Genomic DNA, 20,106 nt, shown 5'->3' on the forward strand with positions numbered 1-20,106 from the left:
TACAGTGAAAGTATACAACCCTGATGCACACTTCTCCTGATTTTAAACCACACAGTATCCCCTCGTTCTGTCTGAATGACTGTCTATTCATCTATATACAGGTTTCTCATGTGCACAATTAAGTGTTCTGTAATTTCTCATTCTTCACAATGTTATCCGTAATTTGTTATGATCCACATAGTCCAATGCCTTAACGTAGTCAATAAAACACAGGTTAACATCTTTCTGATATTCTCTGCTTTCAGTCACTATCCATCTGACATCAGCAATGATATCCCTCTTTCCACGTCCTCTTCTGAATCAGGCTTGAGTTTCTGGAAATTCCCTGTCCATGTACTACTGCAACTGATTTTGAAAGATATTCAGCAAAATTTTACTTGGGTGTGATATTTATGATATTGTTCGATAATTTCCACATTCTGTTGGATCATCCTTCTTTGAAATGGGCACAATATGGTTCTCTTCCAGTTGGTTGACCAGGTAGATGTCTTCCAAATTTCTTGGCATAGACAGGTGAGTACCTCCAGCATTGCATCTCTTTGTTGAAACATCTCACTTGGTATTCCATCAATTCCTGGACCCTTGTTTTTCACTCATGCCTTCAGTACAGCTTGAGCCTCTTCCTTCAGTACCATTGGTTCTTGATCATATGCTACCTCCTGAAATGGTTGAACATCCACCAATTCTTTTTGGTACAGCGACTGTATTTCTTCCACCTTCTTTTGATGCTCCCTGAATCTTTTAATATTTACCCCATAGAATTCTTCAGTACTGCAACTCGAGGCTTGAATTTTTTCTTCAGTTCTTTCAGCTTGAGAAATGCTGAGCATGTTCTTCTGCCTTGGTTTTCTAACTGTATGTCTTTGCACATTTCATTGTAATATTTTGTATTCTCGAGCTGTCGTTTACAATTTTCTGTTCAGCTCTTTACTTAATCATTTTTCCTTTTTGCTTTAGCTACGCAACCTTCAAGATCAAAGTTCAGAGTCTCTTGTGACACTCATTTTGATCATTTCTTTCTCTCCTGTATTTTTTAATGACGTTTTGCTTTCTTCATATGTGATATTCTTGATGTCATTCTACCACTCGTCTTGTCTTCAGTCATTAAAGTTTAATGTATCAAATTTATTCTTCAGATGGTCTCTAAATTTGGGTGGAATATACACAAGGTCATACTTTGGCTCTTGTGGACATTTTCTTATTTTCTTCAACTTCAATTTGAACTTGCATATGAGCAATTGATGATCTCTTCCACAGTGGGCCCCTGGTCTTTTTGTGACTGATGATATTGAGCTTTTCTGTTGTCTCTTTCCATAGATGTAGTCAATTTGATTCCTCTGTATTCCATCTGTTGAGATCTATGTCTGCAGTCACCAGTTATGTTGGTGAAAAAAGGTCTTTGTAGTGAAGAAGTTTTTGATCTTCCAAAATTCTATCATGCCATCTCTGGCATTGTTTATATCACCAAAGCCATATTTTCCAAGTACCAGTCCTTCTTCTTTGTTTCCAACAGTTGCATTCCAATACCAGTAATTATTAATCCACCTTGATTGTGTGTTTGGTCAATTTCAGACTGCAAAAGTGGGTAAAAATTTTCAATTTTTTTCATCTTTGGTATTAGTTTTGGGTGTGTAAATTTGAATAACATTCATATTAACTGGTCTTCTTTGTAGGTATATGGGTATTATTCTATCACTGACTGTGTTGTACTTCAGGATAGCACTTGAAATATTCTTTTTGACAGTGAATGGGAAGCCATTCCTCTTCAATTTGTCATTCCTGGCATAGTAGACCATATGATTGTCTGATTCAGAATGGTCAACACCAGCCCATTTCAGCTCACTGATCCCTAGGATATTGATCTTTATGCAGTCCATTTCATTTTTGACGACTTCCAATTTTCCTAGATTCATGCTTTATACATTGCGCATTGTGTTTATTAATGGATGTTTGCCACTGCTTCTTCTCATTTTGAGCCTTGCCAGATCAGCAAATGGAGGCTCCGAAAGCTTGATTTCATCCAGGTCATTAAGGTTTACTCTACTTTCAGGAGGCAGGTCTTCCCCAATTGTCTTTTGAATGCCTTCCAATCTGAGGTGCTCATCTTCTGGCACTATATCAGAAAATGTTCTGCTGCTATTCATAAGGTTTTCACTGGCTAATTTTTTTAGAAGTAGACTGCCAGGTCTTTCTTCCTAATCTGTCTTAGTCTGGAAGCTCAGCTGAAACTTGTCCGTGAGTGAACCTGCTGGTATTTGAAATACCAGTGACATAGCTTCTAGCATCATAGCAACATGCAAGCCACCAAAGTATGACAAAGTGACGGAAGTGTAGGAGATCTATCAGTAATATTAATTCAGGACAGTATGATTAGGTTAGTTTCAAATTATTTCTCTTCATGATGTGAATCAGCTTTTTCATGCTCAAAATTAGCTACTGTATACACTCTACATATATAATCCTAAAACTACGCTTGCTGCCAAGTTGATTAAGAATCATAGTCACCCTATAGGACAGAGTAGGTCAGCCCCATAGCGTTTTCAAGGCTATAAATATTTATGAAAACAGTTAGTCAATCTTTCTCCCACAGAGCAGCTGGTGGGTTGGAACCGCCAACCTTTCAGTTAGCTGCTGAATACTTTAACCACTGCATCACCAGCGCTCCTAAGATATAATACATACTTAATTTGTCCCTTCCGAAAACATGGATTCTTCTTCCAAGTATTATGATATTCCTTTTCTTTCAGCTGGTACTGCTTCAGCAAATTTTAATGAACTTTGTGGACCAATGTACTATTTGGTCACATTTTTCTGCACAGTAGAACAATGATGAATCTTAACCTTTCTCCTTACTAAGCTTCCTTCTCTGTAAGTTTGGAATATTTGAATTTGCCATTAGGACAGTGTTTTCCCAATTGTTGCCTACTTAAATCATTATAAGCAAACATGAACTGAATCATATCTGGAGAATTTGAAGCAAATCTTTTTTTTTTTTTTTTCCACTATTGGTTAAGGTTTATGATAATAATTCATGAGCTAAAATGCTCTGTTATTTTAAAGGGCACTAGACAAATGGGAAGAGGGCCCTGGTGGCACAGTGGTTAAAGCACTTGGCTGCTAACCTAAAGTTCAGTGATTCGAAACCACCAGCCACTGCTTGGGAGAAAGACATGGCAGCCTGTAAAAGATTTACAGCATTGGACACCCTATGGGGCAGTTATGTCCTACAGAGTTGTTCTGAGTCGAAACTGACTTGATGGCAGCAGGTTCAGATGAAGGGGTTGTTGTTTTTTGGTGCCACTGAGTAGGTTCTGACTCATAGTGACCCCAGGTATGACAGAATGATACACTGCCCAGTCCTGTGCCATCCTCACAATTGTTGCTATGCTTGAGCCCACTGTTGCAACCACTGTGTCAATTCATCTTGTTGAGGGTCTTCTTCTTTTTTGCCGTCCCTCTACTCTACTAATGATGTTCCTCTCCAGGCAGGGACTGGTCCCTCCTGATAACATGTACAAAGTATGGGAGATGAAGTCTTGTCATTCTTGCTTCTAATGAGCATTCTGGCTGTACTTCTTCCAAGACAGATTAGCTTGTTCTGGCAGTTCATGGTGTGTTCAATATTCTTTGCCAACACCATAACTGAAAGGCATAGATTCTTCTTGCATCTTCCACATTCATTGTCCATTTTTCACATGCATGTGAGGTAATTGAAAACACTGTGGTTTGGGTCAGGCGCACTTCATTCCTTAAAGTGATATCTTTGCTTTTTAACGTTTTAAAGAGATCTTTTGCAGCTTATTTGCCCAGTGCAATGTGTCACTTGATTTCTTGACTGCTGCTTCCATGGGTGTTGATTCTGGATCCAAGTAAAATGAAATTCTTGACAACTTCAATCTTTTCTCTGTTTATCATGATGTTGCTTATTGACCCAGTTGTGAGAATTTTTGTTTTCTTTATGTTGAGGCGTAATCCATACTGAAGTCTGTGGTCTTTGATCTTCATCAGTAAGTGCTTCAAGTCTTCTTTACTTTCAGCAAGCAAGTTTGCATCATCTGCATATCACAGGTTATTAATGAGTTTCCTCTAATCCTGATGCCCTGTTTTCTTCATGCAGTCTAGCTTTTTGGATTAGTTGCTCATCATACAGATTGATTAAGTATGGTGAGAGGATACAACCCTGACAAACACCTTTTCTGACTTCAAACCACTCAGTATCCCCTTGTTCTGTTGGAACTACTACCTCCTGGTATATGTACAGTTTCCTTGTGAGCACAATTAAGTGTTCTGGAATTCCCATTCTTTGCAATGTTTTCTATAATTTGTTATGGTCCACACAGTCTAAAAGCTTTGTGTAGTCTATAAAACGCAGGTAACCATCTTTCTAGTATTCTCTGATTTCAACCGTAGCCCATCTGATATCAGCAATAATAACCCTCATTCCACGTCCTCTTCTGAATCTGCCTTGAATTTCTGGCAGTTCCCAGTCAATGTACTGCTGCAACTGCTTTTGAATGATCTTCATAATCATAATAAAATGCGACAACAGAAAGATATTAAAATAATTTATGCTCACTAAAAAACAAAACAAAAAAACAAACCCGTTGCTGTCGAGTTGATTCCGACTCATAGTGACCCAGTAGCAGAGTGTATAATTCCCCCTTGGATTTCTAAGGAGCAGCTGGTGGATTCTAAAAGCCATCTTTTTGGTTTGCAGCCTAGGTTTTAACCACTCTACCACCAAGGCTCCAATGCTTACTAATGAATAGAATAACTAGAACAAAGGCTAACAAGGAAATAGAAAACTTGGATAATAATATAATCAAGGAGGTTAATTATAACTTCCTACCCTTTAAATGTGGGATGTGCATACTAATTTTCTTCTAAAGAATATGTATGGAAACAGGAAAAATAGGAGTAACTTTTATTGCAGAAACCTGGCAAACACTACCTCAGCCAGGTGATCACATTTAACATTGGCAATAACAAGTCATATTAATAGTATATACCCTTTGTATAAAGTACGTATTATTGATATGGGGTCCTGGTGGCACAATTGCTAAATAGTTTGGCTGCTAACAAAAAGGTCAACAGCTCAAATCCACCAGCCACTCCTTGGAAAACCTATGGGGCAGTTCTACTTTGTCCTTTAGGGTCGCTATGAGTCAGGATCGACAAAACAGCAATAGGTTACTCTTTATATGATGTGATGAGACTGACAATTTACTTCTATGATTCTCCTCCAAAAAATCCATAAACACAGTCTAACCATGAGAAAAACATCATACAAACCCAATGGAAGGACATTCTACAAAATGCCTGACCAATACTGTCAAGAGCATAAAAACAATGATAGTCTGAGAAATTACCATGGTTTAGAAAAGCATAAGGAGACATGGTAACTAAATGTAATTTAATGTCCTGGGTAGATAACTGGGACAGAAAAAGAACATTAGGTAAAAACTAAGAAAATGTAAATAAAATTTGGATTTTAGTTTATAATAATATATCAATTGTGGTTCATTACTTGTAACAAATGAACCATAGTGTGATGGTTAAGGTTATTTGTCAACTTGGCTAGGCCATGGTTCTCAGTGGTTTGGCAGATTTGATGTAATCATCCTTCATTTTGTGATCTGTTGCGAGTGACCAATCAGTTGAAAGGGGAGTCCATAGGGATGTGGCCTGCATCCAATATATGTGGCTGTCCTGACAAAACTTGCTCTCTCTTGATCCTGCATCCAACTCATCATTCTCTGACCTCCAGCTCTTGGCATGTGAACCAGCAGCCTGCTGTAAGACCTGCCAAATTTGGGTTTGTCAGCCCCTGCAACCATGTGAATCAGGAGAATTCTCCAGCCTGATGCCTGACCCGTAGATTTTGGACTTGCCAGCCTCCACAACTGCATGAGCCATTTCCTTGAAATAAATCTCTCTCTCTCTCTATAAATTTATGCTTCATTATTTGCTCCTCTAGAGAATCCAGCCTAAGACACATAGTAAATCTGGCAGTAAGAAAAACTGGGTGTGGGATAAACAGAAACCCTAATATTGCAACTTTGCTTTATCCCTAAAACTATTATAAAATGCATATTTTATTAAAATTTTTGGCATTAAAACTTCAAATATCTCTTGATCATCATTTTTCCTGTCTTCTCGTATTCTGATTACATATACGTTACACCTTTTGAAAATGCCCAACAGTTTTGGATTCTGTGTGTGCGTGCATTTTTCCCATTCTGTTTTGTGTTTGCTTTTAAATTTGGAAACTTTTTATTGATATTGATCTATCCTCAAGCTCACTGTTTCTTTCCTCTTCCATGTCCAGTCTACTGATGAGCTTGTCATAGGATTCTTTGTTTCTGTTACAATGTTTTTGATATCTAGCATTTCTTTTTGACTCTTAGAGTCTCCATCTTTCTGCTTACATTACCCAACTGTTCTTGCATGGTATCTATTTTTTTCATTAGAGACCTTAGTAATTAATTAAAAAAAAATAGTTATTTTAAATTCCTATCTGATAATTCCAACATCTGTATCATACCTGAATCTGGTTCTGATTCTTGCTTCAGACTGTGTTTCTTCTTGCCTTATAACACACCTTCTAATTTTTGGTTAAAAGCCTGCCATATTGTATTGGTAATATGAACTAGGTAAATAGACTTTTAGTGTGAGCTTTTATATTTTTCTGCTTAGGATTAAATTGTGTTTAATGTTTATTGTTGACAATGTTCTGCTGCTATCCATACAACATGTTGTCAAGGATTTCATTTTACTTGGATCCACAATCAACAGCCATGGAAGCAGCAGTCAAGAAATCAAAAGGAGCATTTCATTGGGTAAATCTGCTGCAAAGGACCTCTTTAAAGTGTTGAAGAACAAGGATGTCATCTTGAAGACTAAGGTGCGCTTGACCCAAGCCATGGTATTTTCAATCGCATCATATGCTTGTGAAAGCTGGACAGTGAATAAGGAAGACTGAAGAAGAATTGACATCTTTGAATTGTGGTGTTAGCAAAGAATATTGAATATACCATGGACTGCCAAAAGAAGGAACAAATCTGTCTTAGAAGAGGTACAACCAGAATACTCCTTAGAAGAAGTAATAGCGAGACTGTGTCTTACATACTTTGGACATGTTGTCAAGAGGGCTCAGTCCCTGGAGAAGGACATCATGCTTGGCAGAGTACAGGGTCAGCGGAAAAGAGGAAGACTCTCAATGAGGTGGATTAACACAGTGGCTGCAACAATGAGCTCAAGCATAGCAACGATTGTGGGGATGGCTCAGGAACCGGGTATTGTTTCATTCTGTTGTGCATAGGGTCGCTATGAGTCGGAGCCGACTCGACGGCACCTAACAACAACAACAACGTTTATTGTAGCTGTAGATTCCAGAAACATCAACTTTCTCTAGTGTCCTTGTTTTTGTCTTCTAGGTTGGTGTTTGGAGCCCTGGTGGCACAATGGTTAACAGCTTGGCTGCTAATCAAAAGGTTGGCAGTTCAAATTCACTTGTTGCTTCTTGGAAACCCTATGGGGGAGTGCTACTCTGACCTACAGGGTTGCTATGAGTCGTAATCCATTCAATGGCAATGGATTTGGTTTTTTCTTTTTTGGTTGATGTTGGGCTTCCCTAAGAACTCCTCCTCACCTAGTATCTGCATCTTGCAGTTCTTTTAGCTGTAATTCTCTTATTATACCAGATTCAATTATTGTGGTGGTAAATCCTGTGAAAGGGGGATTATCCTATAATCTTCCAATTAAAGAAGTCTTTTAGTTGGCCAACTCACTGGGCTATAACCTTTCAAAATATTTGTTTTTTCCTTCTTTTGTATGATATGAAGACTATAGCATATTGGATTGGGAAAAATGTTATTCCGTCAGCTGTTATAAGGCTCAAATTAGTCTTTCCTCAGGAATTTCGGCCTTTGTTATGGAGAATTCTCTGGAATTATTTTACAATGGTTACTCTTCTCCTCTCTGTGTCAGAGCAGAAGGGATCTTTCTTAGCTCTTTCACTACAGAACTTGGCGTTATTACTTCAGGTAAAGCACAGAAAAGTATGGAGCCCATTAAGATTGTATTTCCCGTGAGTATTTCACTCCAAGGAGTACATACTGAGCAGTTTCTCAAAATTACTGTTTAAGTGTACCTACCAATTTATGGCTGCAGAAACTTCTGTTTCTGCAGAGCTGATCTTAGCTGTGTCTCTCTGGATTTGTTTGTCTCTCCAGATTTTGGGGTTATGCTTTGTCCTGTTATTTTGTCCTTTTTGAGTCTAAGAAAAGTTGCTGATTTTTAGTTTGTTCAGCTTTTTCTTGTTGTTAATATGAAAGGGAATAGTTCTAACCTCTTTACATATCAGAAGTTCCGACTGTTTATATTTTATATCTAAGTTATATTTGATAACCTGTATAATTTCGTGAAACTGCAAAATGTCCATATACAATGGACTACAAACTGGTATTACAAATGGGATTTTTTATATGTAACACTAATTTTAAAATAAATTATCTGCTGATAGATTTATGATTATACCTTAGTCCCTGTAAATCTAATTAAAATCAAATAAATTTTTTCTTTGCTTTTTGAAAAGCCATATGATGTAATGTCCTTTGTTACCTTATTAAGCAAAGTGTCTGTGATGATGATTTGAGATATTAATAAGCATACACCTCTCCTCTGTACCTCACTCTCCTTTATACTGTGAATATCATCCATTTTAATAATGATACACGGGGCACATTCACCAGGAATCAGAGAACAAATATGGCATTTCTCAACTTTTAAACTCACAAGTTTTAAGCCCCCCAAAAAGTGGAAAATAGATCTGGAAACAATTTCTTCCGTAGTTAAAATTCAGGGTAGATAAAGCTATAATAAAAACAAAAAAGAAAAAACCCTTTGTCATCGAGACAATTCCTACTTATATCAACCTTCTAGGATGGGGTTGAACTGCTACAAGGAACAGCTTGTGGATTTGAACTGCCAACCTTTTGGTTGGCAGGCAAGCTCTTAATATGTGGCCTTAAATCGCAATCTCTCTCTCTTTCTCTCTCACTCTGTGGTGGGGTGAAGGTTGAGATGAGAGAGGAAGGTGACTGAGAGAAGTCATCGAAGACTACATATGTCAGGGGTTTTCTCAGGAAAACAGAAGCCGCTCTATTTATTCCAAGTATGAAGAACAACATTAATATAAGAAATTGAAGGAAATCACACTTTTTAGAAAGATTACGGAGTGAAGATCAAGGAAGTTTCCAATGATTTTTCTCAGCTGTAACACCAAAGTAGAATTTCTCAACATCTCTTGAAGCTGATACAAATTTCATGAACTTCAGGAAGCTTCCATGTATGTCCACAAAGCTGTTTGCAAATATTTGGAGAATATCACAACTAATAAGGTCTCTCTAGATTAGATTGTGATGGGGTGCTGGAGAGTCCATTTAGCTGTGAAATTAGACAATGAGCGTGTGTACTGTCATCTTTGCTTTAGTAAAGCAAGCTGTTTCTGATGGTTTGGCTAAATTATAGTCAGAAAAAAGTAGTGCTTTTCTTAAGTGGCTGCAGATATCTTTGGAAAAAACTAAGACAAAGATATAGAGTATACATTTTTATCGGGAGATCCTGTCTTCTTGATTCAGAAGATTTTCAGTTTGTAAACTGGCTTCTCTTGAGCTGCCCTTTGAAATCTTCAGTTCTTTTACTTCGTCAATTCTTCCTTTGCTTTAGATGCCTGACGTTCGAGAGCAAGTTTCACAGTCTCCTCTGACCTCCATCTTGGTCTTTTCCTTCATTCCTGTCTTTTCAATGACCTCTTGCTTTCTTCATGTACGATGTCCTTGATGTCATTCCACAACTTGTCTGGTCTTCGGTCACTAGTGTTCAATGCGTCAAATCTATTCTTCAGATGGTCTCTAAATTCAGGTGGGATATACTCAAGGTCATATTTTGGCTGTCATGGACTTGCTCTGATTTTCTTCAGTTTCAGCTTGAACTTGCGTATGAGCAGTTGATGGTCTGTTCCACAGTCAGCCCCTGGCCTTGTTCTGACTGATGATATTGAACTTTTCCATCGTCTCTTTCCACAGATGTAGTCAGTTTGATTTCTGTGTGTTCCATCTGGTGAGGTCCATGTGTATTGTCCCCATTTATGTTGTTGCAAGAAGGCATTTGCAATGAAGGAGTCTTTGGTCTTGCAAAATTTTATCATTTGATCTCCGACATTGCTTCTGTCACCAAGGCCATATTTTCCAACTACTGATTCTTCTTCTTTGTTTCCAGCTTTCACATTCCAATTGCCAGTAATTATCAATGAATCTTGATTGCATGTTCGATCAATTTCAGATTGCAGCAGCTGATACAAACCTTCTATTTCTTCATCTTTGGCCCTAGTGGTTGGTGTGTAAATTTGAATAATAGTCATATTAACTGGTCTTCCTTGTAGGTGCATGGATATTATCCTATCACTGAGAGCATTGTACTTCAGGATAGATCTTGAAATGTTCTTTTTGACGATGAATGGAGCACCATTCCTCTTCGAGTTCTCATTCCCAGCATCGTAGACTATATGATTGTCTGATTCAAAATGGCCAATACCAGTCCATTTCAGCTCACTAATGCCTAGGATATCTTTTTTTTTTTTTTTAATGCTTAGGATATCAATGTTTATATGTTCCATTTCACTTTTGACAATTTCTAATTTTCTTAGATTCATACTTCGTAGATGCTAGGTTCCAATTATTAATGGATGTTTGCAGCTGTTTCTTCTCATTTTGAGTTGTGCCACATCAGCAAATGAAGGTCTCGAATGCTTTATTCCATCCACATCATTAAGGTCAACTCTACTTTGAGGAGGCAGCTCTTCCACAGTCATGCTTTGAGTGCCTTCCAACCGGGGGGGCTTATCTTCCAGCACTAAATCAGACAGATGTTCCACTGCTATTCTTAATGTTTTCACTAGTTAATGGTTTTCAAAAGTAGACTGCCAGGTCCTTCTTCCTAGTCTGTCTTAGTGGAAGATCAGCTGAAACCTCTCCTCCATGGCTGACACTTCTGGTATTTGAATACTGGTAGCATAGCTTCCAGCCTCACACAAGTCCCCACAGTACGACAAACTGACAGACACATGGGGTTATGCTTTTGATGAAGTAAAAGAACTGAACAGGAGATTTCAAAGGATGTCTTGAGAAGACAAAGGAAAGTATTATAATGACATGTGGAAAGAGCTGGAGATGGAAAACCAAAATGGAAGAACACACTCAGTGTTTCTTAAGCTGAAAGAACTGAAGAAAAAATTCGAGCCTCGAGTTGCAGTAGTGAAGGATTCCATGGGGAAAATGTTAAATGATGCAGGAAGCATCAAAAGAAGATAAAAGGAATACACAGAGTCATTATACCAAAAAGAATTAGTCAATATTCAACCCTTTCAAGAGATGGCATATGATAAGGAACCAATGGTACTGAAGGAAGAAGTCCAAGCTGCTCTGAAGGCATTGGCGAAAAACAAGGCTCCAGGAATTGATGGAATATCAATTGAGATGTTTCAATAAACAGATGCAGCACTGGAGGTGCCAAGAAATACAGAAGAGAGCTCCCTATCCAACTGACTGGAAGAGATCCATATTTATGCCTTTTCCCAAGAAAGGTGATACAGCCAAATGTGGAAATTATAGAACAATATCATTAATATCACATTCAAGCAAAATTTTGCTGAAGATCATTCAAAAATGGCTGCAGCAGTATATCTACAGGGAACTAACTGCCAGAAATTCAGGTCCGTTTCAGAAGAGGACGTGGAACCAGGGAAATCATTGCTAATGTCACATGGATCCTGGCTGAAAGCAGAGAATGCCAGAAGGATGTTTACCTGTGTTTTATTGACTATGCAAAGACATTCAACTGTGTGGATCATAACAAATTGTGGATAACATTATGAAGAATGGAAATTCCAGAACACTTAATTGTGCTCATGCGGAAACTTTACACAGATCAAGAGGCAGTTGTTTGGACAGAACAAGGGGATGCTGATTGGTTGAAAGTCAGGAAAGGTGTGCGTCAGGGTTGTATTCTTTCTCCATACCTATTCAATCTGTATGCTGAGCAAATAATATGAGAAGCTCGACTATATGAAGAAGACCAGGGCATCAGGATTGGAGGAAGACTCATTAACAACCTGTGTTATGCAGATGACACAACCTTGCTTGCTGAAAGTGAAGAGGACTTGAAGCACTTACTACTGAAGATCAAAGACCACAGCCTTTAGTATGGCTTACACTTCAACATAAAGAAAACAAAAATCCCCACAACTGGACCAATAAGCAACATCACAATAAATGCAGAAAAGGCTGAAGTTGTCAACGATTTCATTTTACTTGGATCCACAATCAACACCTATGGAAGCACCAGTCAAGAAATCAAAAGACACGTTGCATTGGGCAAATCTGCTGCAAAGGGCCTCTTCAAAGTGTTGAAGAGCAAAGGAGTCACCTTGAAGACTAAGGCATGCCTGACCCAAGCCATGGTATTTTCAATCACATCATATGCATGTAAAAGCTGGACAGTGAATAAGGAAGACCGAAGACGAATTGACATCTTTGAATTGTGGTGCTGGCGAAGAATATTGAATATACTGCCAAAAGAATGAAGAAATCTGCCAAAAGAATGTACTGCCAAAAGAACGAAGAAATCTGTCTTGGAAGAAATACAATCAGAATGCTCCTTAGAAGCAAGGATGGCGAGACTGCGTCTTACATACTTTGGACATGTTGTCAGGAGGAATTAGTCCCTAGGGAAGGACATCATGCTTGGCAGAGTACAGGGTCAGTGGAAAAGAGGAAGACCCTCAGGGAGGTGGATGGACACAGTGGCTGCAACAATGAGCTCAAGCATAACGATTGTAAGGATGGCTCAGGGCCGGGTATTGTTTCATTGTGTTGTGCATAGGATCGCTGTGAGTTGGAACGGACTCGACAGCACCTAACAACAACAACATCAAACTGGCTTAGATTTTGAAGTTGGGTGGGAGGCCACAATTCTCTGTTGTAGTGAGATAATTAGGGTCACTTTACTCTGAATTAAACCAGTACAGGACAAAGAAGAGTAAGTTCATGATACAGACTGTGTTTTTTGATATCATTTAAGTTGCTACATCCAGAAGCATCCCTCCAATTTTCAGTCATATGAGTCAATAAATTACTTTTTACTTTTTATCAAACCAACCGAAACTCACTCCCAACGAGTCAATTTCGACTAATAGCGACCCTATTGGACAGAGTGGAACTGCTCCACAGGGTTTCCAAAGCTTTAAATCTTTACGGAAGTAGACTGCCACATCTTTCTCCTGTGGAGCAGCTGGTGGGTTTGAACTAATGACGTTTTGGTTAACAGCCGAGTTGCTTAACCACTGTGCCACCAGAGTGCCTACTTTTTATGTCATCTTAGTTTAGGTTTCTGTGTCTTGCATTTGAAAGAATCATTATGTCGACCATAAATTAAAAATCACAAGTGCAGATGCTCCAAATCTAAGTGTGTTGATTTGTACTCACTTGGGCAACTAAGTGGCCTCTTCCAGGTGTTTAGCAGCAAGGATTTATGCAGTCATTGATGATTACTAATTCTCCCAAACGACACTGCGCCGAAGCTTTATAAATGGAGAAAAAACAAAAACAAAAAAAGCTAGTCTCCTACTCCTTTCCCCTGAAACCTCTCCTCCCTTCACACCTTTTGTCTAAAAAATCCCAATTTGCAGATACTGCCCAAAACTTTATTGACTGTTTCATAGAAAATATCTTAATGGTAGAGATTATAGTCAGAAGAAACACATAGGGGAAAAGAGTATCATTGGTTAACCCAGAACCAAAACCAAAAACCCAGTGCCGTCCAGTCGATTCCGACTCATAGCGACCCTATAGGACAGAGTAGAATCATTGGTTACGTTCTCAATAATGGGAAAATAAATAGTTCTTTTTTTTTTTTTAACACTAATTTGCTAGTGTGTCATGTATTGAATTGTGTCCCCCCAAAATATCTATCATCTTGGCTAGGCCATGATTGTCAGTATTGTGTGATTGTCCACCATTTTGTCATCTGATGTGATTTTCCGATGTGTTGTAAATCCTCCCTCTTTGATGTTAATGAGGCAGAATTAGCGGCAGATATTTTAATAAATTGAGACTCAATCTACAAGATTAGGTTGTGTTTTAAGTCAACCTCTTTTGAGATATAAAAGAGAGGAGCTAGCAGAGAGACATGGGGACTTCATACTACCAAGAAACCAGAGTAAGGAGAATAGTGTGTCCTTTGGCCCGGGGTCCCTGCGCTGAAAATCTCCTGGAGTAGAAGACTGATGATAAGGACCTTCCGCCAAACCCAACATAGAGAGAAAGCCTTCTCTTGGAGCTGGCACCTTGAATGCAGATTTCTAGCCTCCTGGTCTGTAAGAGAATAAATTACTTTTTGTTAAAGCCATCCACTTTGGGTATTTCTGTTACAGCAGCACTAGATAACTAAGACATTATGTCTCCAAAAGATGCTGGGAAGCATCTATGAAGACAATGAAACTAAGCTTCTGTGCAAGTAACTTCCATGTTATTCGGGAAGTATTTTGAAAATTATATCACAGAAAGACGTCTCTTATACAGCTGTGACAGGAAAGAATTAAGAGAATGTGGTCATTTCCATAACTCCTGTGTCACAAATAGCTCACATCACTTCAGTCTGGATGCCTATAGAAAAGTCTTAAATCTGTGTTTACAAATGTATCTTTATAAAAATTTGGGAATGATTTTAATACATTTCTTCATGATATGGATAAAAAAATGTGTTATTTACATTTATTCTCTGAACTACAAAATGAAATAGCTATACCATTCATTGTTTAAAGATATGATTTCACATTTGTATTTAAGATAACCTTTAAGGCAGTCCTCTTGTACCTCTCTGTCATTTACTTTTTTTAAAAAAATTTAGGATTCATCCTTTAACTTTTTCACCTTAGAACAAAGGCTTGTTCTTTGTTGAAAAGCCTTTCTTACTTGATAGAAATGTAATTTTAGTTTATCTACGCTGACATTTGAATTTGTATGCATTCATTAGACATTCAGATTGTATAAATAATGCAATCTGTATTTTAACAAAGGAAGCTTTCATGGCTGAATAACTTCTTCACTAGGCATTATGACAGCTATTGAGAATTGGAAATTTCTGCATTTAAAATATACTGCCTGAAAATACCTTTACAAAAAAAAAAAAAAAGATAATATAAAATAAATTTTTTAAGTGTCATTTTAAAATGTTTTTGGTAATTCAAGATTTTCAAGTATATAAAATATGCACTATAATTTACAACTCCTCTGGAAGAATAGATCCATTAAAAAATAATTTATCCTTAACCAATATATGCACTGTTTTTCAAACCTCTAATACCTGTACTCTCTGTTACTCTTAAGCCAACTTCTTTTATGCTCTCAAACAACTCCTGTCCTCCTATGTTCTTGGTGGCAGAGCCCTGAATTCCTGTTTGTGCAATAATTCATGGTACAGTTCTCCTGACCTTTCTCTCTGCAGTCTTTTGTTCACCACGCTTAATCTACTTGTTTTCTTGACCAGTGACTATCAAACGTGTTTCACCCTGGACCTGGGGCATGTTGTGGAAACACCTTTATTAATTTTTTATGTAACAGAATAAATGCATTATTATAACCACATTGTCACATGACAGAAAGCATAACAGAGTAGCTGTTAGCTTAAACTCTGCTTTATTATCATTTGAAAGTCTAAAACCTAGCACACTATCTGGCAATACCAATGCCAGTATCAGTTGCCTTCAAGTCGATCCTGACTCATGTGTGTGCCACAGTAGAATTGCACTCCACAGAGTTTCCACTGGCTGATTTTTCAGAAGTAGATCATGAGGCTTTTCTTTTGAGGAACCTTTGGGTGGACTTGAACCACCAACCTTTGGTTAGCAGCTGAGCATATTAACCACTGCACCACATGGAAGCTCCATCTGGCACATAGCAGGCACCAAATAAATATTTGCTGAATGAATAAGAGAGAGAAGGTATATGCAAGGGGAAAAATCAATGAGAATTCACAATGGGAAGTGCAGTAGTACTACATATATAAAGAGTATGAAGGAAAGAGAAATTAAAGGGCGAAAGAAGAGCAGGACCATAGAAAGCAACAATGTGGACCCTACTGTGCACCAGATCATAAGGAAGGCAAAAACAAGCAAGGAAGTATACAGCGATTACGGGAAGATTGATTGGATCACTAGGATATGCCAGACATTTTGAATGCAGTCATGTATTCATTTTTTTTTTTTTTATTCATGGTTAATACATCATCAAACTATATTTATTAAGTACCTACTTACTATATGCCAGGAGGAACCCTGGTGGTGCAGCGGTTAAGAGCTCAGCTGCTAACCAAAAAGTTGGTGGTTCAAATCCACCAGCTGCTCCTTGGAAACCCCATGGAGCAGTTCTACTCTGTCCTATAGGGTTGCTATGAGTCAGAATCAACCTGAAGGCAACAGGTTTGGTTTAGGTTATATGCCAGGTACTGCCTTGAGTCCTTGAGATATATCACTGAACAAAACAGATAAAAACTCCTGTCCTCACGTAGCTTCCATTTTCGCACATATTTAAATCATATATAATAAAGGTAATAAGTAAATTATATAGTACGAAAAAGACGAAAAGTCCTACGGGGAAAAATAAAATTGTCCAACAGGGTAAGGCGGATCAAGTGTACTGATAAGGTGTTAAGGAAGGCATCACTGAGAAGGTGAGGTCTGAGTAGAGAGGGAGGGATTGGAGTTAGTCAAGTGCATGTCTGCAGAAAGAGAAATCCAGGCAGTGAGAAGAGTAAAGCAAAGATCCTTGTAAAGGCGCATTCCTGTGGTGTGGGAGGAAGAGCAAAAAGCCAAAAGGCCTGAGCCAGTGAGATCCGAAGAGAAGCAGGAAGAAATTAGGCCAGATCTAAAAGTGGGAACTGGAGAACAAATCGTGGGCATTTTTAAGGAATTTGGCTTTTATTCTGAGTGAGATGGGAAATCACAGAAGGGACTTGAGCAGAGGAGTAGCTAGTCTGTCTAAAAAGAATTATCTTTTTCGGTCCTTATAAAATTCCTATGAATCAGTGTTTCAGTTAGGATAGTTTTAGCTGCAAGTAACTCAGCTGAAATCAGCATCAACATGTCTTAGTTATCTAGTGCTGCTGTAATAGAAATACCACAAGTGGATGACTTTAACAGAAGGAAGTTTATTTTCTCGCAGTAAAGTATGCTAAAAGTCCAAATTCAGGGCATCAGCTCCAGGGGAAGGCTTTCTCTCTCTGTTGGCTTTGGAGGAAGGTCCTTGCCATCAGTCTTCCCTTGGTCTGCGAGCAGCTCAGTGCAGGAACCTCAGGTCCAAATGATGTGCTCTGCTGCCAGCACTGCTTTCTTGGTGGTATGATGTTCCCACTCTCTGCTTGTTTCCCTTTTCTTTTATCTCTTGAGAGATAAAAGGTGGTGCAGGCCACATCCTTGGGAAACTCCCTTTACATTGGATCAGGGTAAGGGTGGTGTTACAATCCCACCCTAATCCTCTCAACATAAAATTACAATCACAAAATGGAGGACAACCACACACTACTGGGAATCATGGCCTAACCAAGTTGGTACACACATTTTTGGGGGGACATAATTCAATCCATGACAAAGAGGTTTATCTTTTGAACAGAGTGTCTGGAGGGTGGTGATTCCAAAGATGGTTCTGTGAATTTATGATGTTAGCACTGTGGGGCTCTCATTCTCCTCATCTTCCCATCATCATTGCAGTAAGGTGGTTACAGTAATTCAAAGTGTCAAATCCTCACACAACTATCCTCAATGGCAGGAAGAAGAAAAACTTTTCACTCTCAGTCTTGTTTTACTCTTTTTCAGGAAGTGGATTCTTTTCCAGAAATCTCCAACAACTGTCCTTTTAACAAAACTGGGTCACATACCAAACAATAGCAAATGGAAGAAGTACAGCCAGAGTGCTCCTTGGTAGTGAGGATAGTGAGACTGTCTCACCTACTTTGGACATGTTATCAGGAGGGACCAGTCCCTGGAGAAGGACATCATGCTGGCAAGGATCAGTGAAAAAGAGGAAGATCCTCTACAAGATGAATTGACACAGTGGCTATAGCAATAGACTCAAATATAGCAACAATTACGAGAATGGCACAGGAGCAGATAGTGTTTCATTATGTTGTACATCGAGAGGGTCACTATGAGTCGGAAACAACTCGATGACATCTAACAACAACAACAGCAAATGGGTCTATGATTACCATCAACAAAAAGTTGTCACCTAAGGTAAGACACTGCTACTTAATATTTGAATAAAATTTTGGTTATTTTAATTACAAATATGAAGAAATGACTGATGAGTAGGTAAGTAATAGTGTCTTCCAGAGACAGGAAATTTTATAATCTGTATTTATAAGTACATAGATTTCAGAGATTATTGTAACTTTCCTAAGGTGACACAGCTAGAAAGGGCAGAGCAGGGATTGGAACCCAGCTCTTTTTCCTATACCAGCTCTCGCCTCCATAACTATACCACACTGCTGTGGGGGATTGTTGTTGAGGGGAGGCCTTTTTATTGATGGCAAATACTGTTAATTTACAACTGTTACATGACCTGCTCAATTCGTATTGACAAGACAGGTATATCTTCTCCATTTAAGAAGAGTCTATGTATGAGGCTAAACACTATCTCATAAGGATCTAATTGCAAACCATAGAACTCTTTTTAGTTTAATCAGAAGTGGAATTTAAATCTGGAGGGCATTACACTGAGTGAAATAAGTCAGTCACAAAAGGATTAATACTGTATGAGACCACGATTATAAAAACTCGTGGAAGAGTTTACACACAGAAAGAATCTTTGATGGTTACTAGCAAGGGGAGGGGTGGAGAGGGAAAAACACTAACTAGACAATAGATAAGCAGCAACTTTGGTGAAGGGTAAGACAGCACACAAGGCTGGGGAAGACAGCACAACTTGACCAAGGCAAGGTCATGGAAGATTCATAGACACATCCAAACTCCCTGAGAGACCGAATTACTGGGCTGAGGGCTGGGGACCATGGACTTGGGGAACATCTAGCTCACTTAGCATAAGATAGTTTATAAAGAAAATGTTCTACATCTTACTTTTTGGTGAGTACCATCTGGGATCTTAGAAGCTTATGAACAGCCATCTAATATACTCTACTGGTCTCACCCTGCCTGGACCAAGGGAGAATGAAGAAAACCAAAGACACAAGGGAAAGATTAATCCAAAGGAGTAATGGACCACAACTACCACAGCCTCCACCAGAATAAGTCCAGCACAACTAGACGGTACCTGGCTACCATCACTGACTACTCTGACAAGGATCACAATAGAAGGTCCTGGAAAGAGATGGAGAAAAATATAGAACAAAATTTTAACTCACAAAAAATGACCAGACTTACTGGTCTGACTAGACTGGAGAAAACCCTGAGAGTATGGCCCCCAGATACCATTTTTTAGTACTAAAGTCACTCCTGAGGTTCACCCCTCAGCCAACGATTAGACAGGACCATGAAACTAAATGGGCACATCAGCCCAGGGGCAAGTACAAGAAGGCAGGAGGGCACAGGAAAGCTGGTAATGGGGAACCCAAGGTCAAGAAGGGGAGAGTGTTGACATGTCATGGGGCTGAAAACCAATGTCACAAAACAGAAAGTGTATTGTTTAATAAGAACCTAATTTCCTCTGTAAACCTTCATCTAAAGTACAATAAAAAAAAGAAATAGAATTTAATAAAAAATATGTTATCTCAAAATCCATGGAGTCTATCCAGTCAAACATCACTGAAGTCATTCCAGCAGACTGCTCGCAGGAGTAATCTCATTGTGCCTGAGCTCCAGAAAGAGGTAATTGCTGGACATCTTCTCCAGTGGCTTATGCCACTGCTTCCTATGAAATCTCTCACTGGACATGGATGGCTTTCTCAACTTTCTTTTGTCCAAACATAGGCTCATGTCAGGTGTGTGTCTTGTTTGTAGAGCCAAAGACAAATGCCTATTTCTTATCTGCAAAGGAA

Source organism: Loxodonta africana, chromosome 4 (assembly GCF_030014295.1).
Source record: "Loxodonta africana isolate mLoxAfr1 chromosome 4, mLoxAfr1.hap2, whole genome shotgun sequence".
NCBI lineage: Eukaryota > Metazoa > Chordata > Mammalia > Proboscidea > Elephantidae > Loxodonta > Loxodonta africana.